Source organism: Pan troglodytes, chromosome 5 (genome assembly GCF_028858775.2).
Source record: "Pan troglodytes isolate AG18354 chromosome 5, NHGRI_mPanTro3-v2.0_pri, whole genome shotgun sequence".
Lineage (NCBI taxonomy): Eukaryota > Metazoa > Chordata > Mammalia > Primates > Hominidae > Pan > Pan troglodytes.
Window position 1 is genome coordinate 33,563,074 of NC_072403.2, and position 21,904 is coordinate 33,584,977.

Consider the following 21,904-nt stretch of genomic DNA (forward strand, 5'->3'; position numbering starts at 1 on the left):
TCTTCCCCACCTGCCTCCAGCAGTAAAGCCCCCTAGGGGGTCTACAGAAGAGGGATTAAGTTCCTGCAGCCTAATCCCGGGATTTCTGGGGTGTGGCATAATGGCTGTCATTCCCGACACTGGCTGGCAGACTGGCAGAGCCCAGGTGAGTTAGGAGGGTGTCTTGGTGGGAGTGAGCCTGCAGCTCACACCCATATCAGTATATATTCATAATTATAACAGCATTGTCTTCCTGCTTTTTGAACAAGGGCTCCCTCATTTTAATTTTTCACTGGGCCCTGCAAAATATATAGCTGGTTCTGCTCCCCAAATTTCAGTGGTGTTTGGTTCTCTTTGCTGGGCTCCCCTCAGGCTTCTTTACTATCTTGTTCTCATACTTGAAAAATCAGACCCTGGGGGCCGGGCGCGGTGGCTCACGTCTGTAATCCCAGCACTTTGGGAGAACGAGGCGGATGGAACGCGAGGTCAGGAGTTCGAGACCAGCCTGACCAATACGGTGAATCTCCGTCTCTACTAAAAATACAAAAAAGTTAGCCAGGCATGGCTGAGATTGCGCATGGCTGTAATCTCAGCTACTAGGGAGGCTGAGGCAGGAGAATTGCTTGAAACCAGGAGGCGGAGTTTGCAGTGAGCCAAGTCACGCCGCTTCACTCCAGCCTGAGCGACAGAGCAAGACTCTGTCTCAAAAAAAAAAAAAAAAAAAAAAAGAAAGAAAGAAAAAAGAAAGAAACATCAGACCCTGGATTCTTAAAGATGGAGCTTGGAGTCCTCAAGGGAAGAATTTGGAGGCTTCATTTTGAAACCCCAAAGCTTAATACTGCTATAAGTTTCTATTTTTACATTATCTAAATATTATAAAATTCAAGTCAGAAAAGGTGCCAAACCATTTAAATTACTAACACATTTAGATAATATATCAACTAATCTCTAATAATTTAATTACTTATCAGACATTTTTTGAACAGTGACAAAGATTCTCTTCATGACCAAACTCTAGTCAGGTTCCTCTGAAGGCTCTTCTCAACAAAAGCCCTGACTTTTGGACTTAAATGTTTGTAGCTCTGCATTGCGCACTTTTAACAATAATCGTGTTAAGTCAGTTTAGCCAGAATCCCTCATCCTCTATTATCTGATCACCCTTCATATCTGATCAGGTTCCTCATCCTCCACCATGCTCCAGTGATGTAATCACCCTGGCCTGCCTTCAAGAATCCTATCAGGCCAGGTTAGCCAGAAACCCCCTTACCTGTGATGTTTCCTTTCAGTAATTTTCCATCCAGTGACCTCATCTCCCCACTCTGATCCTTGGCTATAAATTCCCGCTTTTCCTTGTTGTATGCAAAGTTGAGCCCGGTATCTCTCACCTACTGCAAAATCCCTCTCTAATAAAGTTTTCCTTACTGTCTTTAACAATTGCCATGAATAATGTTTTCCTTAACACCAACACCATGTGTTTTGCTTTTTATATATAAATAACACATAATTTAATACATTTGAGCTAAGAAAGATGCCAATGAAAATATTCATATTTTTATAAGTATTTTTTGTTTTTGTTTGTTTGTTTGTTTTTGAGACAGAGTTTTGCTCTTGTTGCCCAGGCTGGAGTGCAGTGGCACAATCTCGGCTCACTTCAACCTCCTCCTCCAAGGTTCAAGCGATTCTCCTGCCTCAGCTTCCTGAGTAGCTGGGATTACAGGCACCCATGACCACGCCTAGCTAATTTTTGCAGTTTTGATAGAGATGGGGTTTCACCATATTGGCCAGGCTGGTCTCGAACTCCTGACCTCAGGTGATCTGCCTGCCTCGGCTTCTCAAAATGCTGGGATTGCAGGCGTGAGCCACCACGCCTGGGCGAGATTTAAAACACTATCTTCGCTGTACATTTTGGTATTCCTTTTTTTTTCTTTTCTTTTTATTTTTATTTTGAGACAGAGTCTGGCTCTGTCACCCAGGCTGGAGTACAATGGCGTGATCTCAGCTCACTGCAACCTTCGCCTCCCGGGTTCATGCGATTCTCCTGCCTCAGCCTCCTGAGTAGCTGGGATCACAGGCACCACACACCAAGCGCGGCTAATTTTTTTTTTTATATATTTTTGGTAGAGATGGGGTTTCACCTTGTTGGCCAGGCTGGTCTCAAACTCCTGACCTCAGGTGATCCGCCCTTCTAGGCCTCCCAAAGTGCTGGGATTACAGGCGTGAACCACTGCACCTGTCCCATTTTGGCATTCTTGATGTGAAGGAGAAACACAGTTACTTTAATCGTTGTTAGAGGGTAGAGTTAAATATGATTTATACTATATGGTAAGGGATTTTCTTTACACTATAAAAATTGGCTTTGATTGTTTATATATAAAATGAAAAACTATATATATACAAGCAGCAATTAGAATTGTGTTCACTTCGGCAGCACATATACACAAATTGGAACTATACAGAGAAGGTTAGCATGGCCCCTGTGCAGGATGACATGCAAATTTGAGAAGCATTCCACATTTTTTTTAAAAAAAATAGGGTAACCAATGATACAGAAATAGCCTAGAACAGTGGTTCTCAAACTTTACACATTAGAATCACACTTCAGGATCTTTAAAAATAGAGTCGTACCTTGGTATCAGTAGGAGATTGGTTTAGGATCTCCTACGGATACCAAAATCCATGCAAGCTCAAGTTCCTTATGTAAAAGGAGGTAGTATTTGCTTATTGAAGGGGTGGCCTGCCCCTCCACACCTGTGGGTATATCTCAACAGGCGGGACGAGAGACTGAGAAAAGAAATAAGACACAGAGACAAAGTATAGAGAAACAACAGCGGGCCCAGGAGACCGGCACTCAGCATACGGAGGACCTGCACTGGTACCGGTATCTGAGCTCCCTCAGTTTTTATTGATTATTATTTTCATTATCTCAGCAAAAGGAATGAGGTAGGAGAGCAGGGTAATAATAAGGAGAAGATCAGCAAGAAAACATGTGAGCAAAAGAATCTATGTCATAATTAAGTTCAAGGGGAGTTTACTATGCCTGGATGTGCACGAAGGCCAGATTTATGTTTCTCTCCACCCAAACATCTCAGTGGAGTAAAGAATAACAAGGCAGCACTGCTGCCAACATGTGTCACCTCCCGCCATAGGGCGATTTTTCTCCCATCTCAGAATTGAACAAATGTACAGTCGGGTTTTATACCGAGACATTCAGTTCCCAGAGGCAGGCAGGAGACAGTGGACTTCCTCTATCTCAACTGCAAGAGGCTTTCCTCTTTTACTAATCCACCTCAGCACAGACCCTTTACGGGTGTCGGGCTGGGGGACGGTCAGATCTTTCTCATCACATGAAGCCATATTTCAAACTATCACATGGGGAGAAACCTTGCACAATACCCGGCTTTCCAGGGCAGAGGTCCCTGTGGCTTTCCGCAGTGCATTGTGCCCCTGGTTTATCGAGACTAGAGAATGGTGATGACTTTTACCAAGCATACTGCTTGTAAACATTTTGTTAACAAGGCACGTCCTGCACAGCTCTAGATCCCTTAAACCTTGATTCCATATAACACATGTTTTTGTGAGCTCAAGGTTGGGGCAAAGCATCTCAGGGCAAAGCAATTGTTCAGGGTACAGGTCAAAATGGAGTTTCTTATGTCTTCCTTTTCTAGTTAGACACAGTAACAGTCTGATCTCTCTTTTCCCTACACTTATGACCTATGCACATCCTCCTGTATACATTAAATTATCTCTAGATTACTTATAATACCTAAAATACAATGTCCATGCTATGTGAATAATTGTTATACTGTATCGATTAGGGAATAATGACAAGAATATAAGAATCTGTAATGTTCAGTATAGATGCAATCATCCTTTTTTTTAAAAAAATATTTTTTTGATCCACAATTGGTTTAATCAACAGATGTAAAACCCACAGACATGGAGGGCTAACTGTACTAATTTTTGTAGGCTTCTACCCCCCTCCCCCCAGACAAACTGATTTCATAGGATTTGGTTGCCGGTGGGCATCAGAGTTTTTATTCCATTGACCCCTAGCTTACAAGACAATTATGTGTCTTTTGCACAGACAGCTGCCATCACAAACTACCTTTTTTATGGTATAAAGGGTCTCTTCAGCTCTTAAAATGACTTCTTTCAAGTGCATTGATAGAGTTTGTAGAAAATATATTGCTACTGCTGTCTATCCTAAAAGACATCTTTACAAGTGAAAGCTTCAAAAATTTCCCCGAAAAGATTAATATGGAGTTAGTTACTTGAATCAAATTCTGGGCTCTTTAATAACCTTGAGAATATCTCTGGTCTGCTAGATTTTGACCATCTCAACTGACTGGCACATTGTATTGAGCCTAAGAAATACCTTATTTGGACTTTGCGGATTTTGGAGTCCCTTTACACTACATAATACAGCTGACATTTTAAATAAAAATAATCAAGTAGGGAGATATAGAAGAAAGATTTAGAACAAAAGTAAAATAATACATTCATTTTTATTCATGTTGGAAATATAAAGAGTCCATTAGAAAGAATGTAAACCAAGGAAAGCATAAAAGATTTTTAAATGTTCCGCCTGACGTCAAATATTAAAATTAAATATCTACACACCTAGTTGTATAAACTGGCAAACTGAAGACCAAGGTCAGAACTAAATAACCTCCAAACAAAGAAACAAACAACAAGACTCCATCACCTTTAACAATCTCCCATGTTTACTTCAAAGCAACTTTTATAACGTGTCATATGTGTCAGAAAGAATTGTCAGAATTAAAAATTGACAACAGAAATTACTGGGTCCTTCCTTTCAGTGACGTGGTTGGCATTGTCTGGCAGACCCTCTAGCAAGTGTCTGATTTTTTTAGAGCTATGCATCTTTGACTTTCTATTCACTAGGCTAAGCTCTGTGATGGTAGAAGTTAAGTTATAGAAAAGTGATAATAACGCAAGTGATTCATGTTTACATTAACCCTAAGATTTTACTCAGTTGAGATACAATTTTCAGCCTTTCTATTGTGTGTTGTTTGTTCTTCAAATTCATCTTTGAAGGGGTTTTCTCAGTTGACTTAGTAATTAGTGAGATATATGGAATCTTAAACACTACATTCATGTTATATTTGTATGAAAGTCAGGTTTTCGGCTTTTCATGTGACTGACAACACCAGTACATTTTGGGAGTTCAAAAGAGGACGAAAGAATTCTTGACAGGGAAGTCAAATGCTGGATGACGAGCACATGATGGGGTGTGAGGTGTAAGTTTGAAAGATTTTAATTGTCAGAGAAAAAGGGACTCCGAGCACATTTTCTGAAGTGTTTGGAAGGTAGGACACCTTGGTCCAGAAATGGTGATGGAGCAGAGAATTTGAGTTGTTGCAAATCGGTAAAAATGCCAGAGGCAGTAAATAGAAATATGAAGCTGAATGGTCTCTTGAGTAACTGCTCAAATTCTTTTTAATCCCCAAAAGATTTTTTAACTTTTTTTTTTTTTTTTTTTTTTGAGACGTAGTCTTGCCCTGTGGCCCAGGCTGGAGTGCAATGGCGCGATCTCGGCTCACTGTAGCCTCTGCCTCCCGGGTTCCTGTGATTCTCCTGCCTCAGCCTCCCGAGTAGACTAGCTGGAATTACAGGCGCACGCCACCACACTTGGCTAATTTTTGTAATTTTGTAGAGACAGGGTTTCACCATGTTAACTAGGCTGATCTCGAACTCCTGACCTCAGGTGATTCGCCAGCCTCAGCCCCCCAAATTGCTGGGATTACAGGCGTGAGCCACCGCCCCCGGCCAATACCCAAAGAATTTTGAAGAATTTTCCCTACATTTGCAGATGAAGAAAAGTTTCACAAATGATCTAAATAATATAAAACACCACACATTTTACTTTCGGAAGTGATGGAGCTTGAATTTAAACACATATATCTGATTCAAGAGGCTTATGTTTGCTACTATTGCACATTGCCTTTAAAACAATGCTGTGTTTGGCCGGGCGCGGCGGCTCACGCCTGTAATCCCAGCGCTTTGGATCCAGACGCGACGGGATCACTGGAGACCAGGCTGCTCAAGGTGGTGAATCCCCGTCGGGTTTTAGCTGGGCGTGGTGGTGGCACCCTGTAATCTCAGCTACTCGAGAGGTTGAGACAAGAGAATCACTTGAACCCTGGAGGCGGAGGTTGCAGTGAGCCGAGATCGCACCACTACCCTACAGCCTGAACGACAGAGCGACACTGTCTCAAAATAATAATAATAAACAACAGTTAAATATGAACAGGGAGGTGGGCTCCAGGCTGGCCTCCATCTCTGGCACACCCAGGAAAGGGGCCATGACTGTTGTAACACATCAGCCGCATCTGAGACTTCGAGAGCCCTTGGACCCTTCTTGCAGTTGAACTTATCTGGCTCAAGCAGGAACTAACACCACAAGGGACTTTCCACCCCAGGAAGGCAAGCGGAGTATAGTTTGCTCCAGTTTTGCTTGCCCCAAAAGTAACCTTTTGCTCATTATAATAGTAAAAAACATACCCCTGGGTGGAGATTTAAGATGTTAATGAGACATGCAATGTACCAGCATGTACAGCCACAGCGCATGTGCACACAGAGGATCACCCAAAACATGCTTACTAGTCACACCTCCTCCTGCTTGCCACTTTTTGAATAAACATATAAGACTCCCGGCCGGGTGCGGTGGCTCACGCCTGTAATCCCAGCACTTTGGGAGGCCGAGGCGGGCGGATCACAAGGCCAGGAATTGGAGACTAGCCTGGCCAACATGGTGAAACCCCGTCTCTATTACAAATACAAAAATTAGCCGTGTGTGGTGGCGCTTTCCAGTAGTCCCAGCTATTCGGGAGGCTGAGGCAGGAGAATTGCTTGAGCCTGGCAGGCGGAGGTTACAGTGAGCCGAGATTGCACCACTGCACTCCAAATAAATAAATAAATAAATAAAATAAAAATAAAATTAAAAAAGAATCCCGAAAAGGGGGTATCCCCAGTGCCAGCTGGCGCTGTCTCATCTTCAAGAAGCCTGCTCTGACTCAGCTTTCAGTGTACTTTCGTTTTTGCAATAAACTGCCTTAAGGTGTTATCTTCGTTGTTGTTTGTCTCTTGCTTAAATTCTTTTAACCAAAAAACAAGAACGGAGGACTTTGCACTTCCCGGTAACATTTGAAGTTCTCCATTTGAAGACCAAAAACAAAAACAACAGCAACAAAAAACAATTCACCCCTGATCGTTGGGTACATAAAATAGGATCTTGCAATAGCTGTTTGCCAGTACATTCGAGTATGTTTGGATTGTCTTCTGCGTGTATGTTTGTTGTTTCATTTCTGTAGGAAATGAAGTTTCTGAAAGCTGCTAATTTGGGGCAGTAATTGAAAACATTACTACGGAACAGAATGGAAAGTAAATATTGGATGTATGTCTCCTACCTTAACAAAACGAGGGATTTGTAAAAAAAAAAAAAAAAAAAATATATATATATATATATATATATATATATATATATATATATATACATATTACTCGGTAGAGTTTTAAATCAAGACGAAGATCTCTCTGTTCATCCATCATGGTCTTATATTTCTCTTACATGCGTCCCGTAATAACCTACATCCTGTCCCTTCACTTCACATCCCTTCTCCCATCACCAAAGAAAGAATCAAAGGGGGTCTAGATAAGCGAGGGAGAGGAAGAACGGGGAAACATGGAAAGAAGAAAGGCGGGAGGGGGTGGGGGGAAGTGGTGGTGGTGGTTTGACCTTGAGGAAGGAAACCAGACGATTGTACAATAATATTCCAGCCTATCGCATACCCTCGCAGAAACCATTAAGATGCTGAAAATAATTATACAGGGAATACGTAAGTCCCACTCACGGGCTTGTTAAGTTAAAATGTGGTCGGAAGCATTGGGGAAAGCTCCTGAAAGGTGGTAGTTGCAAAATGGTTTTGGTAAAATCTACAACTCAAGCCCTTTTCTCCTGTTTTTGTTTGTTTTAGACACGATGTCGCGCTGTCGCCCTGGCTGGAGTGCAGTTGCGCGATCATACAGCTCACTGAAGCTTCGCGCTCCTGGGCTCAAGTGATCAAGCCATTCTCCTACCCAGGTAGCTGGGACTACAGGCGCGCGCCACCACGCACCGCTCATTTTTTGTATAGACGGGGTGGAACTCCTGGGCTCAAACAATCCTCCCCGCTTAGTCCCCTAATCCTAGTGGTTTTTTGCTTTTTTTTTTTTTTTTCCTCTTGGCTTTTTGAGAGGGAGTCTTGCTTGGTTGCCTGGGCTGGAGTGCAACGGCATGATCTCGGCTCACTGCAACCTCCGCCTCCCGGGTTTAAGCGATTCTCCTGCCTCAGCCTCTCAAGTAACTGGGATTACGAGCACCCACAACTACTCCCAGGTAATTCTTGTATTTTTAGTAGAAATGGGGTTTCGCCATGTTGGCCAGGCTGGTCTCGAACTCCTTACCTCAGGTGATCCACCTGTCTTGGCCTCCCAAAGTGCTGAGATTACAGGTGTAAACCACGGCACCCAGTCCCCCAATCCTAGGATTAAAGGGGCAAAAGAGCTGTGTCAGAAGTGGGATTCGAACCCACGCCTCCATGCGGAGACCAGAAGCCCCAAACCTGGGAAGTAGCAACTTGAGTCTGGCGCCTTAGACCACTCGGCCATCCTGACACGTACTGTTGCTCCTTAAGTTTCATTATGTAACTCGTAATCAGCAGACGCTGACTCCGACAAGGGAGGAAAAGACCTCGGATGGGTGGCGTACGCTCCTGGTTTACACAACGGTATTTATTATTTTGCCCGGTGCTATTCTAAATGATGCTAAACATAGCATCATCAAAATACCTTATGTTGCTATCTTTCGGGTTAATTCAGAAATGAAACAATAGGGAAAGTGGCAAATACTCAGAACAGTGCTTCCTAAGTTACCATCTGGCTCCGTAACAGTTTCCTGGCTAGAGGGACCCTCAAAGCTCAGTATTCAGCGTCCTAAGCAGGTGCTTTGTAGAGAGAAACAAAAGTCATGCAATATTTTTATTTTTACTTTTCCGGTTCCCCCACCTAGCCCAAAATACACTGTGAATACTTTGAAGCAGAAATAGAATCAGTAACAGAAAAATGAACTGCCCCAATTCAAAAGAATGGTTGGAAAAGATGAAGGTGGAGAATGGAGAAAAATAATTAATAATTTTATCATTTTAAGAGGTTCCTGGAGCAAGAAAGGGTGGTAGGTGCTTGTGAATGTGCAGAGGTGAGAAGAGTGAAAAAGTGGAATTAATCATGGAGGCGGGTAAGAAAGGAAGAAGAGGCGTCAGGTTTGGAGAGGTAAATTAATCAAACTGTCCATGGCTCATTTTTGTTATCGGTCAATGAAATCTTTCTCTTTCTCTCTCTCTTTTTCCTTTACTGTTTTGTTGTTTTTCTTTGTCATGCCCACCATACAGCCCTTTCCTCTCTCCCAACATACAGGCACCCTCTCTAAAATATTTAAAATTATTATTTTTGAGACAGAGTCTCACTCTGTCACCCAGGCTGGAGTGCAGTGGCGCGATCTCGGCTCGTTGCAGCCTCCACCTCTTGGGTTCAAGCGATTCTTGTGCCTCAGCCTCCCGAGTAGCTGGGACTACAGGCGCGCGCTACCATGCCTGGCTGATTTTTTTTGTATTTTTAGAAGAGACAGGGTTTCACCATGTTGGCCAGGCTGGTCTCGAACTCCTGACCTCAAGTGATCCGCCCGTCTAGGCCTCCCAAAGGGGCGGGACTACAGGCGTGAGCCACCGCGCCCGGCCTATTATTATTATTATTATTATTATTGTTTGAGATGGAGTTTTACTCTGTCTCCTATGCTGGAGCGCAGTGGCGCCATCTTGGCTCACTGCAACTTCTGCCTCCCAGGTTCAAGCGATTCTCCTTCCTCAGCCTTCAAGTAGTTGGGATTACAGGCGCGTGCCACCACGCCCAGCTAATTTTTGTATTTTTGGTAGAGATGGGGTTTCGCTATATTGGCCAGGCTGGTCTCGAACTCCAGACCTCAAGTGATTCTCCCACCTCGGCCTCCCAAAGTGCTGGGATTACAGTCGTGAGCCACCGCGCCCGGACAAAATTATAATAAACTATCCTTGAAAAATACGTTGTTGATTTGCGTGATTTAAATCCTAACTTCTGGCCGGGCGTGGTGGCTCACGCCTGTAATCCCAGCACTTTGGGAGGCCAAGGCGGGCGGATCACGAGGTCAGGAGATCAAGACCATCCTGGCTAACACGGTGAAACCTGTCTCTACTAAAAATACAAAAAATTAGCCGGGCGTGATGGTGGGTGCCTGTAGTCCCAGCTACTCCGGAGGCTGAGGCAGGAGAATGGCGTGAACTTGTGAGGTGGAGGTTGCAGTGAGCCGAGATTGCGCCATGGGACTCCAGCCTGGGCGAGGGAGCAAGACTCCATCTCAAAAATAAATAAATAAATAAATAAATCATAACTTCTTTTCTTTCACTCAACACGGTTTGAAAAATCTACTCATCCTGCTACATGTACACCTGCTTGGTCACTTGTGGCTGCTGCATAGTATGAAAACCATAGGCAGTATACCTGATGGACATCTAGGTTGCCTCTAACAATCTGCTACCTCAAAATGCTAGAAGGACTGTACTTGACAAGGTCAATCATGGAGCTGAGCTGGAATTTCACTGAGGTGGATTCCTAGAAGTGGAATTGCTGGGTAATAATTTAAAAGTTATACAGGAGGAAAACCCAGGTAATGTTAATATTGCAAAAAAAAACCTAAGACCCTAATTTTCAGCCCAAGATTTCAATCTATGTAGTACTTCATATAATGCAACTTTTATCTTCAAAAACAAGAGACAGAAAGGATATCCAAATCAGATAATTCTGAGAAGCAATCTCAGAAGAAGCTTTAAACTTAGTTTCTTTTTAACAGGATGATTATTTCTTTTGTTATTGATGACCCAAACTTGTCTTCAGCAGTGTCGTAATCTTGAGGGTTCTTTCCTCTTAGGTTTTAGAGGTAACCTAGGAAATCTTTTGGTAGAAGTTTGTAACATTATTTTACGTGTGCAGAAAAGCAGTGAAGATTTTAGTCACTGATCAGTTGACTGATCAGTTGAACGGCTAAGGAAAAGAACTGGGTGTTACCGTCGTTGCTAGAGCGGTGTGAGTTTACGACAGTTGCTGGTCAGATCAATGTCCGATTCCCCTTTCAGAGAGACAGACGATATACAGGAATCTGGAACATTCCTACAGAGCTCTCTGAGAACGGAGACCTTTTTCTCGTGCCTTTTTTCTTTTCTTTTCTTTTTTTGTTTGTTTAATTTTTATGTTAGCGGATTCACAGACCAATAGATGGAAATCCGCTGCTTACTTTCTCGCAGGAGAAAATGATCTCCAACAGTGCTGCGGGACTGCGTCCAAATGGCACTGAAAATATCCCAGGATTCTGTAAATGTGGGGTTTTCCTTTGTCGATTGGTTTGATGTAAGAGAGATGCCTCTCTCTTTGCGAGACCCTGTTTGGCGAACATCGGTTGGGGAGGGAAATCTTGGAGGTAGAAACGGCTGAACTATTGTGGCATTCCTTGGCGAAACTTTCGGTACAAATCTGGTAGGGAAAAACAAAATATCGGACTGTGTCAGAAGTGGGATTCGAACCCACGCCTCCATACGGAGACCAGAAGACCCGAACACAGGAAGCAGTAAGCTTGAGTCTGGCGCCTTAGACCACTCGGCCATCCTGACACTGTGACAAAAGTCTTTGAAACTATACATGATGAGTAATCACGGCTTACGGCTCGCCTTCTGGCTGAATCCCAGCCGCAAAAGTTATCTCTGGAATTTGCCCGACTAAACAGGAGCTCCGAATTCACTAATTACAGAATGGAAAGGTAGAAGAATACAACTGTTAGTGCGGAACTGAATAATTCTTACAGTACCGGAGACCAAGATGGGAATTGGGGAACAAGATATGAAGGAGACGTTTCCACGTCACCTCTCCCCTTCCTCCAGTAACTCCCCGCTCTCGGCCCTGCCCTCTCCCTCTGACCCAGGCCTCCTGACTCGCATAGACCTCTGCTTACGACCCTGACCCTGTGGGGTCACTTTGCTCTTTGTGACTTAAGTCCTGATGCAGCAGCTCCAACTTGATGCTGCCCCAGGGCCAGTGGGAACTTTTCTGGACAAGAGGAGGCCATAGCAACAGAGTGGGGCTGTTCTGTACATGGATTTCTAGGCATTCCCCCTTCTCCTCAGCCTATCCGAACTGTGATTTCACCACCGGAAGTCATCCTTACATGTTTCATGTCGTTACACAGTTCAGTAAACATCACCGTCTTCTGCCCTGTAGGGTCGCATATGCTCTATAGTGATAATCCTGTCTCTCCTCTCTCTAGAGCTCTCAGATGCTTTTCTGCAAATATTACCCACTGTGGGAGGCAACAGCTATTTCTTTTTTGAGACGAAGTCTCGCTCTTGTCCCCCAGTCTGGAGTGCAATGGCGCGATCTCGGCTCACTGCAACCTCCGCCTCCTGGGTTCAAGCGATTCTCCTGCCTCAGCCTCCCGAGTAGCTGGGATTACAGGTGCGTACCACCACGCCCAGCTAATTTTTTGTATTTTAAGTAGAGACGGGGTTTAAACATGTTGGCCAGGCTGGTCTCGAACTCCTGACCTCAGGTGATCCGCCGGCCTCGGCCTTCCAAAGTGCTGGGATTACAGGGGTAAGCCGCCGCGCCCGGCCGGCAACAGTTATTTCTAAAGGTAAGAGTGTACATTTTATGACTGAAAAATACGTTTCTAGGACTGTGAAAATGAAATCATCAAAAAAAAAAAAAAAAAAAAAAAAAAAGAAAGAAAAGAAAGAAAGAAAAAGAAAAAGAACATTGTTGCAATGGTTTTTCTAGGATTGAACTGTGAAAGAGAGAAACAATTTAAAATTCTAGTAGCGAGGAGTGCCACTGAGTTTCTATAATTAAACTATAAGGGCCTAAACGGAAGGTACACAAATTTGAAGAATCTCGCTCTATTGCCCAGGCTGGAGTGCAGCGGCGCAACCTCGGCTCACCGCAACTTCCGCCTCCCAGGTTCAAGCAATTACCTTGCCTCAGCCTCCCGAGTAGCTGGGATTACAGGCGCCTGCCACCATGCCCTGCTAATTTTTGTATTTTTAGTAGAGATGGGGCTTCACCATGTTGGCCAGGCTGGTCTCAAGAGATCCGCCCACCTCGGCCTCCCAAAGTGCTGGGATTACAGGCGTGAGCCACCGCGCCTGGCCTGGAGAGTTATCATTTTTAAATTTGTAATTTCCTCATCTGTTACTCTAAAATTAAACGGGAAACATCTCTTTTTAAAATTGGATTACTGTTTGTAGATTTTAATCTTTTCAATGCAACTATACTTTTCCTACATACTAAGTGCAATTCAATCATATGCAAAATTGGCAGTATATATTTTAATATATGCACATGTTGAATATTTGCACTAGTAGTTCCCTATTCCTGTTGAAGTCTATGTATACATTTTCTGTGGGAATGAAAACCTCTAAATGTAGGTTAAAAATATTTGAGATAGACCAGGTGGGGTGGCTCACGCCTGTAATCCCAGCACTTTGGGAGGCCGAGGTGGGTGGATCACCTGAGGTCAGGAGTTCAAGACCAGCCTGGCCAACATGGTGAATCCCCATCTCTACTTAAAAAATACAAAAAATTAGCTGGGCATGGTGGTACGCACCTGTAATCCCAGCTACTCGGGAGGCTGAGACAGGAGAATCGCTTGAACCCAGGAGGCAGAGGTTGCAGTGAGCCAAGATCATGCCATTGCACTCCAGACTGGGGAGCAAGAGCGAGACTTCGTGTCAAAAAAAAAAAAAAAAAAAAATTGGGGTACCTGACAGTGAATAATATAAAAATGTAATGTGAATCTGAAATTGCAACTGAAATATGTCTTAATCCAATTGTCTTTTATACACTGCTTCTTGTGAGGCACAGTATAGTCAATGTTTCATGAACTTCTGGGCAGTATATTTTCTAAAAACCTCCTTAATATTTATTTTATTTTCTCTAATCTTTCTTTACAAGTTAGGAATAAATTGAATCTGAAGTGATAGGGGCTTCTGAGTGGTTAGGGTTCAGCCATAAAAAAATACTTGAGACAGACGGTATTTTCCAAAGATGGCCACACCAACATATCTCATCACACGTTGTCTTATTTTAATACAATTTTGACACATTTCCTTGAGGGGTGGGGGTCTACATTCCCTTCCCTTGAATCTGGATAGGCCTGTAACCATGATGGAAGTGATACACCAAGACTTCCAATGTTAGGTCATAAAACGTGGTAGAGGCTTCCACCAGCTTTTTCTCAAGACATCTGCCCTCAGAACTCAGTCATGGTGCTCTGAGAAGGCCTAAACTAGGCCATAGGAGCAGAACACATGGAGAAAAATTAAGGCCTCCGGTCTATAGCCAGCAGCAACTGCCAGGCATGTGAGTGAATGATTCTTCAGATTATTTCTAGCCACCAGCTTCCCTCCATTTTTTGGGACAGGGTCTTGCTCTGTCACCGAGGCTGGAATGCAATGGTATGCATATGGCTCAGTGCAGCCTCACCCTCCTGGGCTCAAGCAGTTCTCCCACCTTAGTCTCCTGAGTAGCTGGAACTACAGGCATGCACCACCATGCCCAGCTAATTTTTAAAAATTTTTTGAAGAGATGGGGTTTTGCCATGTTGGCCAGGCTGGTCTTGAATTCTGGGCTTAAAGGATCCTTCCACCTTGGCCTCCCAAAGTGCTGGGATTACAAGTGTAAGCCACCATGCCCAGCCTTCAGCAACCAGCCTTATAGTCTTCCAGTTGAGTCCTAAGAAATCATGGAGCAGAGACAAGCTGTCCCCACTGTTTTCTGCTCAAATTCCTGACCAACACATCTGTGAGAGAGAATAAATGATAATTGTTGTTTAAGTTAAGCCATTGCATTTTAGTATGATTTGTTATGTAACAATAGTTAGGTATGTATCAGTCTTGGTGCAATCAGGAGAGAGAAATTACACAGTTATTTGAACATAGAAGTGACCTCACCTGGGGCTGAAACAAAGCACTAAAAGAAGTGCCCTCTACCTCTCACCCCACCCCTGGCTAAGATCCAGACCTTGTTGGGGAGAGCATGGCTGTGACTCACGGAATAGCAGAGAAATGCTCATGGTGCTATGCCAGCAGAATTTGCTTGAAATCTGTCCTCTGGAATTTTTTGGAAATTAATCTTCAAGGGTTTCTTGAAAAGCTCTTCGTGGAGAGGTCTCTCACTGAGGGCACTCTACTACAAAACACTCAAAGAAGATGCCAGGGAAAATTAGTGGTTGCTGGGTGCTGCAGGAGACTGATGCAGGGGAAAGGCATGCATGATATAGGAGCTAGGCACTGGGGAAGCAGCAGGCCAAGTAATACATGGGAAGCAAGAAGCAAAACTCACTTTCTTCCGCAATGTCTCTCCACTGCCCTCTACTGACAAAGCTTCAATGCCAATTGGCAAAAGAAAACTAAGGACTCAAGATTGATTTCCACGAAGCAGGCAAAAAGGGTGAATTTGGAGCTGAGAGGCAATAAATCCTGAATGGGTACAAGCAAATGCAGATTTTCTTACTTAAAAATGGGATACTGCCATAATTAATAAATTCTGAACCATGTGACTTTGGGACTTGGCAGCAAGTGGAAACTGAAAAGACCTTGAGGAGAATATGAGTAAAAACACCTGAAGACAATTGCTGCCTGTCACTAAGTCCCAAAGTCAGTGATGCTTAATGGAGAGTGTGGAAAATGTTACTAGAAGCTGGAAGAAACAGGACTTTTGTTATCTAGAGACAGAAAGTTTAGCAACACTGTTGTGAAAATGTGGAAAGTAGGCCGGACGCGGTGGCTCACACCTGTAATCCCAGCACTTTTGGAGGCCTAGGTGGGTGGATCACCTAAGGTCAGGAGTTTGAGACCAGCCTGGTTAACATGGTGAAACCCCGTCTCTACTAAAAATACAAAATTAGCTGGGTGTGGTGTCACATGCCTGTAATCCCAGCTACTCAGGAGGCTGAGGCAGGAGAATCGCTTGAACCTGATGGGGGTGAGAGGCGAGGTTGCAGTGAGCCAAGATCACACCATTGCACTGCAGCCTGGGCAACAAGAGTGAAACTCTGTCTCAAAAAAAGAAAAGAAAAGAAAGAAAATGTGGAAAGTAGAAAATATACCTAATGAATTTGAAAGAAAGAAAGAGTGGAAAGTAGAAAATATACCTAATGAATTAAAGAAAGAAAGAAGGAAAAAAGAAGAAAGAAAGAAAGAAAGAAAGAAAGAAAGAAAGAAAGAAAGAAAGAAAGAGGCTGGGAGCGGTGGCTCACGCCTGTAATCCCAGCACTTTGGGAGGTCAAAGTGGGCAGATCACAAGGTCAGGAGATCGAGACCATCCTGGCTAACATGGTGAAACCCCGTCTCTACTAAAAATACAAAAAAAAATTAGCCAGGCATGGTGGCGGGCACCTGTAGTCCCCGCTACTTGGGAGGCTGAGGCAGGAGAATGGCATCAACCCGGGAGGTGAAGCTTGCAGTGAGCCGAGATCGAGCCACTGCACTCCAGCCTAGGCGACAGAGTAAGACTCCATATCAAAAAAAAAAAAAAAAAAAAGAAAGAAAGAAAGAAAGAAAGAAAGAAAGAAAATGTGGAAAGTAGAAAATATACCTAATGATTTTGCTTATTTAGCTAAGGTTATTTCCAGGCAATATATTGAAGATGCCACCTGGCTTTTTCTAGCTGCCTATAGTAAAATAAGAGAGCAGGGAGATAAACTAAAGAAAGAATACTTTAGGACTTGTTGGATATTCAAAAATAAAACTGCTTCTCATTACCAGCCTCTCAAGATGACAGATAATGCTGTAATTAAGAAAAGGCTTTGATTCTGCTGAGAGAAAGAGAGAAGAAAAGAAAAGGCTTCTGCCACGGCACATTAGCTGGAAAAAAAAAAAGTCTTCTAGGAAAACATCAGACCCAAGGCATTGTCAGCAAAACATGGTCTAAAGATGAAGCCAAGGGCATGACTTTATTGCTCTATTCTTTTGTTCTGTACCTTTCATTCTGTATGCACTGATAACTTTGAGTTCTTTGTTGTTCTTCTGGAGGATGATTAGAACTTCCATGTCTTTCCATATGTTTGTTGTTTATGTGATATAAGTGTGAGGAGTCGGAACCAACTCCAGACTGCTTGGGCTAACAATTTTTCTCTATTCCGTACAAGTTGCCCCTTACATGCAAGCATGGCCTGGAGTGGGGTGGGATATAAATTTGGGGTTTAGATATCTACAGAAAGCAGAGAGCTAGGCATACTTTCCTCCACCATAATCATGTGCTGGAGGCTCCATCAGCCTCCTCTTTGGACGGTAAAGTACTTATTTCTCTTTATTTACCTAAGCAGGTTATAAAGACAGTCTCTTTCCCATACAAGTGAGCTTCATGGCCCAATTGCTCTTCTGTTCTGACTTTTCTTGGAACTGAGATAAAATGCCTCATTTATAGAATCCCTGACATTCTTGCCAATGAACTTCCCTAACCACTTTACTTTCCAAGCTCTTTGAACCCAGTTTCAGTTATTTTATTTATTTATTTATTTGTTTAGAGACAGGGTCTCACTCTGTCGCCCAGGCTGGAGTACAGTGGCACAATCTCCACTCACTGCAACCTCTGCCTCCCGGGTTCAAGCAATTGTCCAGCCTCAACCTCTCGAGTAGCTGGGAGTACAGGCTTGTGCCACCATGCTTGGCTAACTTTTGTATTTTTGTATTTTTTTGAGACGGAGTTTCACTCTTGTTGCCCAGGCTAGAGTGCAATGGCGCGATCTTGGCTCACTGCAACCTCTGCCTCCCGGGTTCAAGCGATTCTCCTTACAGGTGCCTGCCACTAAGCCTGGCTAATTTTTTGTATTTTTAGTAGAGACAGAGTTTCACCATAGTGGCCAGGCTGGTCTTGAACTCCTTGCCTCAAGTGATCCTCCCGCCTGGATCTCCCAAAGTGCTTCAATTACAGGTGTGAGCCACCACGCCTCACCCTAGTTTCAGTTATTTATGCCTGGCTAGAAATGCATCTATGTCTCCTCGGCTCCTGCGGCCCCCTTTTCATCCTACAAAGAAGGAGGCAAAAGTACTTGTTCCACAAAATTTTACCTATTAGGTATTTCAAAGGTCAACACAGTTAGTATTACAATAGCCTCATCAGGCATTAGCTGTAAGGACAAATGCTATGAATTTTAGTTGAGTCTTGTTTATCAGGCACTGGCCACCAAAAGTTTACAAAATCAGAATCTTCTTTTTGCTTTTTAAGTAAACTCTTAGTCCAACAGAACCAGTTAGCTATCTACTGATCCAAGGTAGTACTAATGTATGTAGATATTGTCAGTGAATACATTCTGTTTTGGCGTAAATAACTATGAGGCATAAGACTGTAAAGCACAGCCACTCAAAGCGTGGTCTGCAACCCAGTGCTAATTTATAAATGTTAGTTAATAGTCTGGTCTGTTTCAAGATATGGAGCTTATGCCAGAAGGCAAATAACTATATCACTAAGCATCTTTATTTCCATTGACTGATTATAGTAGGAATAGTTTCTTAGTGAAGGCAGCAGTGCATTTAATTATACTTTGGTGCAAGCTTGTCTTTTTGTAGACCAATAACTTGTGTTCCCTGCACAGTTTTGCACACCACTAGTATTAGAGGGATATTCCAACACTTGTATGGAAGTCAACATTTTTTTTTTTTTTTAGGATGGAGTCTCGCTCAGTTGCCAGGCTGAAGTACAGTGGCGAGATCTTGGCTTACTGCAGCCTCTGCCTCCCGGGTTCAAGCAATTCTCCTCCCTCAGCCTCCCGAGTGGCTAGGACTACAGGTGCATGCCACCACGCCCAGCTAATTTTTGTATTTTTAGTAGAGACAGGGTTTCACCATGTTGGCCAGGATGGTCTCCATCTCTTGACCTCGTGATCCACCCTCCTTGGCCTCCCAAAGTGCTGGGATTACAAGCGTGAGTCACTGTGCCTGTCCCAGCATATGTATTTTTAAAAGAGAATTCATTCTATTGGTATAATTAGAAAAATATTTATGAAATATTATTTATATAGTTCATGAAGTCTCCAAGAAAAACAAACTGGGATAACAAAGTCAGAAAATAACACTGCAGCCTTATCAGGCTATTTAGAATGAACCAAGCTATTGCTTAAAGCCAGAGAAGCTGCATCGCATTCTTCCCCAGGCCAGATGCCTCCTCACCCTTTTTTGACAGAAGGTGAGCCTTCTATATACTAGTCTCACTGAGATGCATCTATTGGGAGGAACCTAGACTTCCTCCGTCATAGCAGTTTATGGCAAACCTATTCATACTCTTCCTTGCAGTGGCGGTGCTCCCAATGTGAGAAAATAAAAAATATCTTGAGGTAAATATTATTTTTTATCAGCTACTCAGGCTTCAACTTATCCTATCATTCAAAGTTTATGAAGCATCGGTCAGGTGCGGTGGTTTACGCCTGTAATCCCAGCAATTTGGGAGGCTGAGGCGGGTAGATCACCTGACGTCAGGAGCTCGAGACAGCCTGGCCAACATGACGAAACCCTGTCTCTACTAAAAATACAAAAATTAGCTGGGCATGGTGGTGGGCACCTGTAATCCCAGCTACACTGGAGGCTGAGGCAAGAGAACCGCTTGAATCCGGGAGGCTGAGGCAAGAGAACCGCTTGAATCTCTGAATGCAGAGATCGCCCCACTGCATTCCAGCCTGGGCAACAGAGCAAGATTCTGTCTCAAAAAAAAAAAAAAAAAAAAAAAAAAAGTACAGAAATTCATCACCCAACAAACTCCTGGAAGATATCACTATAATTATAAGAACAATCAGATAATGCAGATTATTCTGCATTTGCACTTCCAGATCCATTATCTGCCTTTCTTCTCCCTGGAAAGAAATCACTTGGCCCCTGGCTCCCGTTTGGATTCAGCCAATGGAAGACAGCAGCAGGAGATAAGAGGGCACAAAGAAAGAGAGGCAGATGCATGTACAGTATTTCTCCTACTTGCTCCCTGACAGCCTGTGTTCCTCCCATGGGCACAGCTCCCAGTGGGTGGTTCCTCTCCCGTTGCTGGAACTCTTGCCAAATTCTGGCAATTCTGCCCCTTCCCTTTTCCCTTAATGCCTAGGAATAGTGAAGATTCCCACTGTTCTGATCCCTGAAGATTTCCTCACATCTTCTTGGTTCCCTTAATTCTATAAAGAAGCCCTCCAATAATCTTTCCTCAATCCACCTGATGAATATAACCAGATTTACCCAAGCCCACTTCTGATCCTTACTCTCCTGACCGCAGTGTGGGGAGGCGCTTCAAAGATGGAGCCTAGGCCGGGCGCGGTGGCTCACGCCTGTAATCCCAGCACTTCGGGAGGCCGAGGCGGGCGGATCACGAGATCAGGAGATCGAGATCATCCTGGCTAACACAGTGAAACCCTGTCTCTACTAAAAAATACAAAAAATTAGAGGGGCGTGGTGGCGAGCTCCTATAGTCCCAGCTACTCGGGAGGCTGAGGCAGGGGAATGGCGTGAACCCGGGAGGCGGAGCTTGCAGTGAGCTGAGATCGCGCCGCTGCACTCCAGCCTGGACGACAAAGCGAGACTCCCTCTCAAAAAAAAAAAAAAAAAAAAGATGGAGTCTATAAGAGCATCAGGGTCCACGGCCTGAATAGTAACTTCCCTGCATTTGTGATTTTCCCTCTTAAAGATAACTCTGAAATTAGAAATCAATATAACGGGTGCTCTGAAAACACTCATTAAAACATTCTAATTAGGCAAAGGTATATACTACAATAGAAGGAAGTAGAATTTTTTTTTTTTTTTTTTTTTTTTTTTAAGGTGGAGTTTCACTCTTGTCACCCAGACTGGAGTGCAATGGCGTAATCTCAGCTCACTGCAACCTCTGCCTCCCAGGTTCAAGCAATTCTCCTGTCACAGCCTGCTGAGTAGCTAGGATTACAGGCGCACGCCACCGCGTCCGGCTAATTTTTTGTATTTTCTTTTTTTTTTTTTTTTTTTTGAGACGGAGTCTCGCTCTGTCGCCAGGCTGGAGTGCAGTGGCAATCTCAGCTCACTGCAACCTCCGCCTCCCGAGTTCAAGCGATTCTCCTGCCTCAGTCTCCCGAGTAGCCGGGATTACAGGCACGCGCCACCATACCCAGCTAATTTTTGTATTTTAGTAGAGACGAGGTTTCACCATGTTGGCCAGGATGGTCTCCATCTCTTGACCTCGTGATCCGCTCGCCTTGGCCTCCCAAAGTGCTAGGATTACAGGCATGAGCCACCACCCGGCCATTTTTTGTATTTTCAGTAGAGACAGGGTTTCACCATGTTGGCCAGGCTGGTCTCGAACTCCTGACCTCAGGTGATCCTCCCGCCTTGGCCTCCCAAAGTGTTGGGGTTACAAGCGTGAGCCACTGCTTCCTACCGGAAGTAGAAATTAATAACAATAAAAACAATAAAGTTAATTGTTTAATTTAGTGTCACAGAGTCAAAGGGACAGATCCTACATTTACTAAATCCTGAATTATTCAGCTCCTCAAATCACATTTATTTGAAGGTTAAACCAAATACAAAGAAATATTACTTTTGCATTTTTTTTATAATTTAGAAAGTGTTGCAATATAATCATTTGACTTATAGATAAATTCAAAAGTCAACCAATAGCCATCAGTATGCTGATTTATTTCCTTCTAAGATTTTGCTATGCAAATACACTGAGAATGAAATTGTGACCATTCATAAAGTTTTGTCCTCTACTTTGTTCACTCAATGGTAGTTCATGAACTTTCTCTGTATTATTAAATGCTGGTTTCTTCTAAAAACCTGTAAGAGCTGCA

The 21,904-nt window shown here is 43.5% G+C and overlaps 3 non-coding genes across 3 annotated transcripts; 1 reads left to right on the top strand and 2 right to left on the bottom strand.

Annotated features, from left to right (window-relative positions):
• The first annotated feature begins 2,391 nt into the window (after positions 1–2,391).
• On the top strand, positions 2,392–2,497 carry LOC112209567 (U6 spliceosomal RNA). Its single transcript, XR_002944405.1, has one exon. It is a non-coding gene; the product is annotated as a U6 spliceosomal RNA (small nuclear RNA).
• Positions 2,498–8,548: 6,051 nt separating this feature from the next.
• On the bottom strand, positions 8,549–8,655 carry TRNAL-CAA (transfer RNA leucine (anticodon CAA)). The gene is made up of 2 exons: positions 8,618–8,655; positions 8,549–8,594 (listed from the first exon to the last, which is right to left on the bottom strand). It is a non-coding gene; the product is annotated as a tRNA-Leu (tRNA).
• Positions 8,656–11,624: 2,969 nt separating this feature from the next.
• On the bottom strand, positions 11,625–11,732 carry TRNAL-CAA (transfer RNA leucine (anticodon CAA)). Its single transcript has 2 exons — positions 11,695–11,732; positions 11,625–11,670 (listed from the first exon to the last, which is right to left on the bottom strand). It is a non-coding gene; the product is annotated as a tRNA-Leu (tRNA).
• Positions 11,733–21,904: the final 10,172 nt, after the last annotated feature.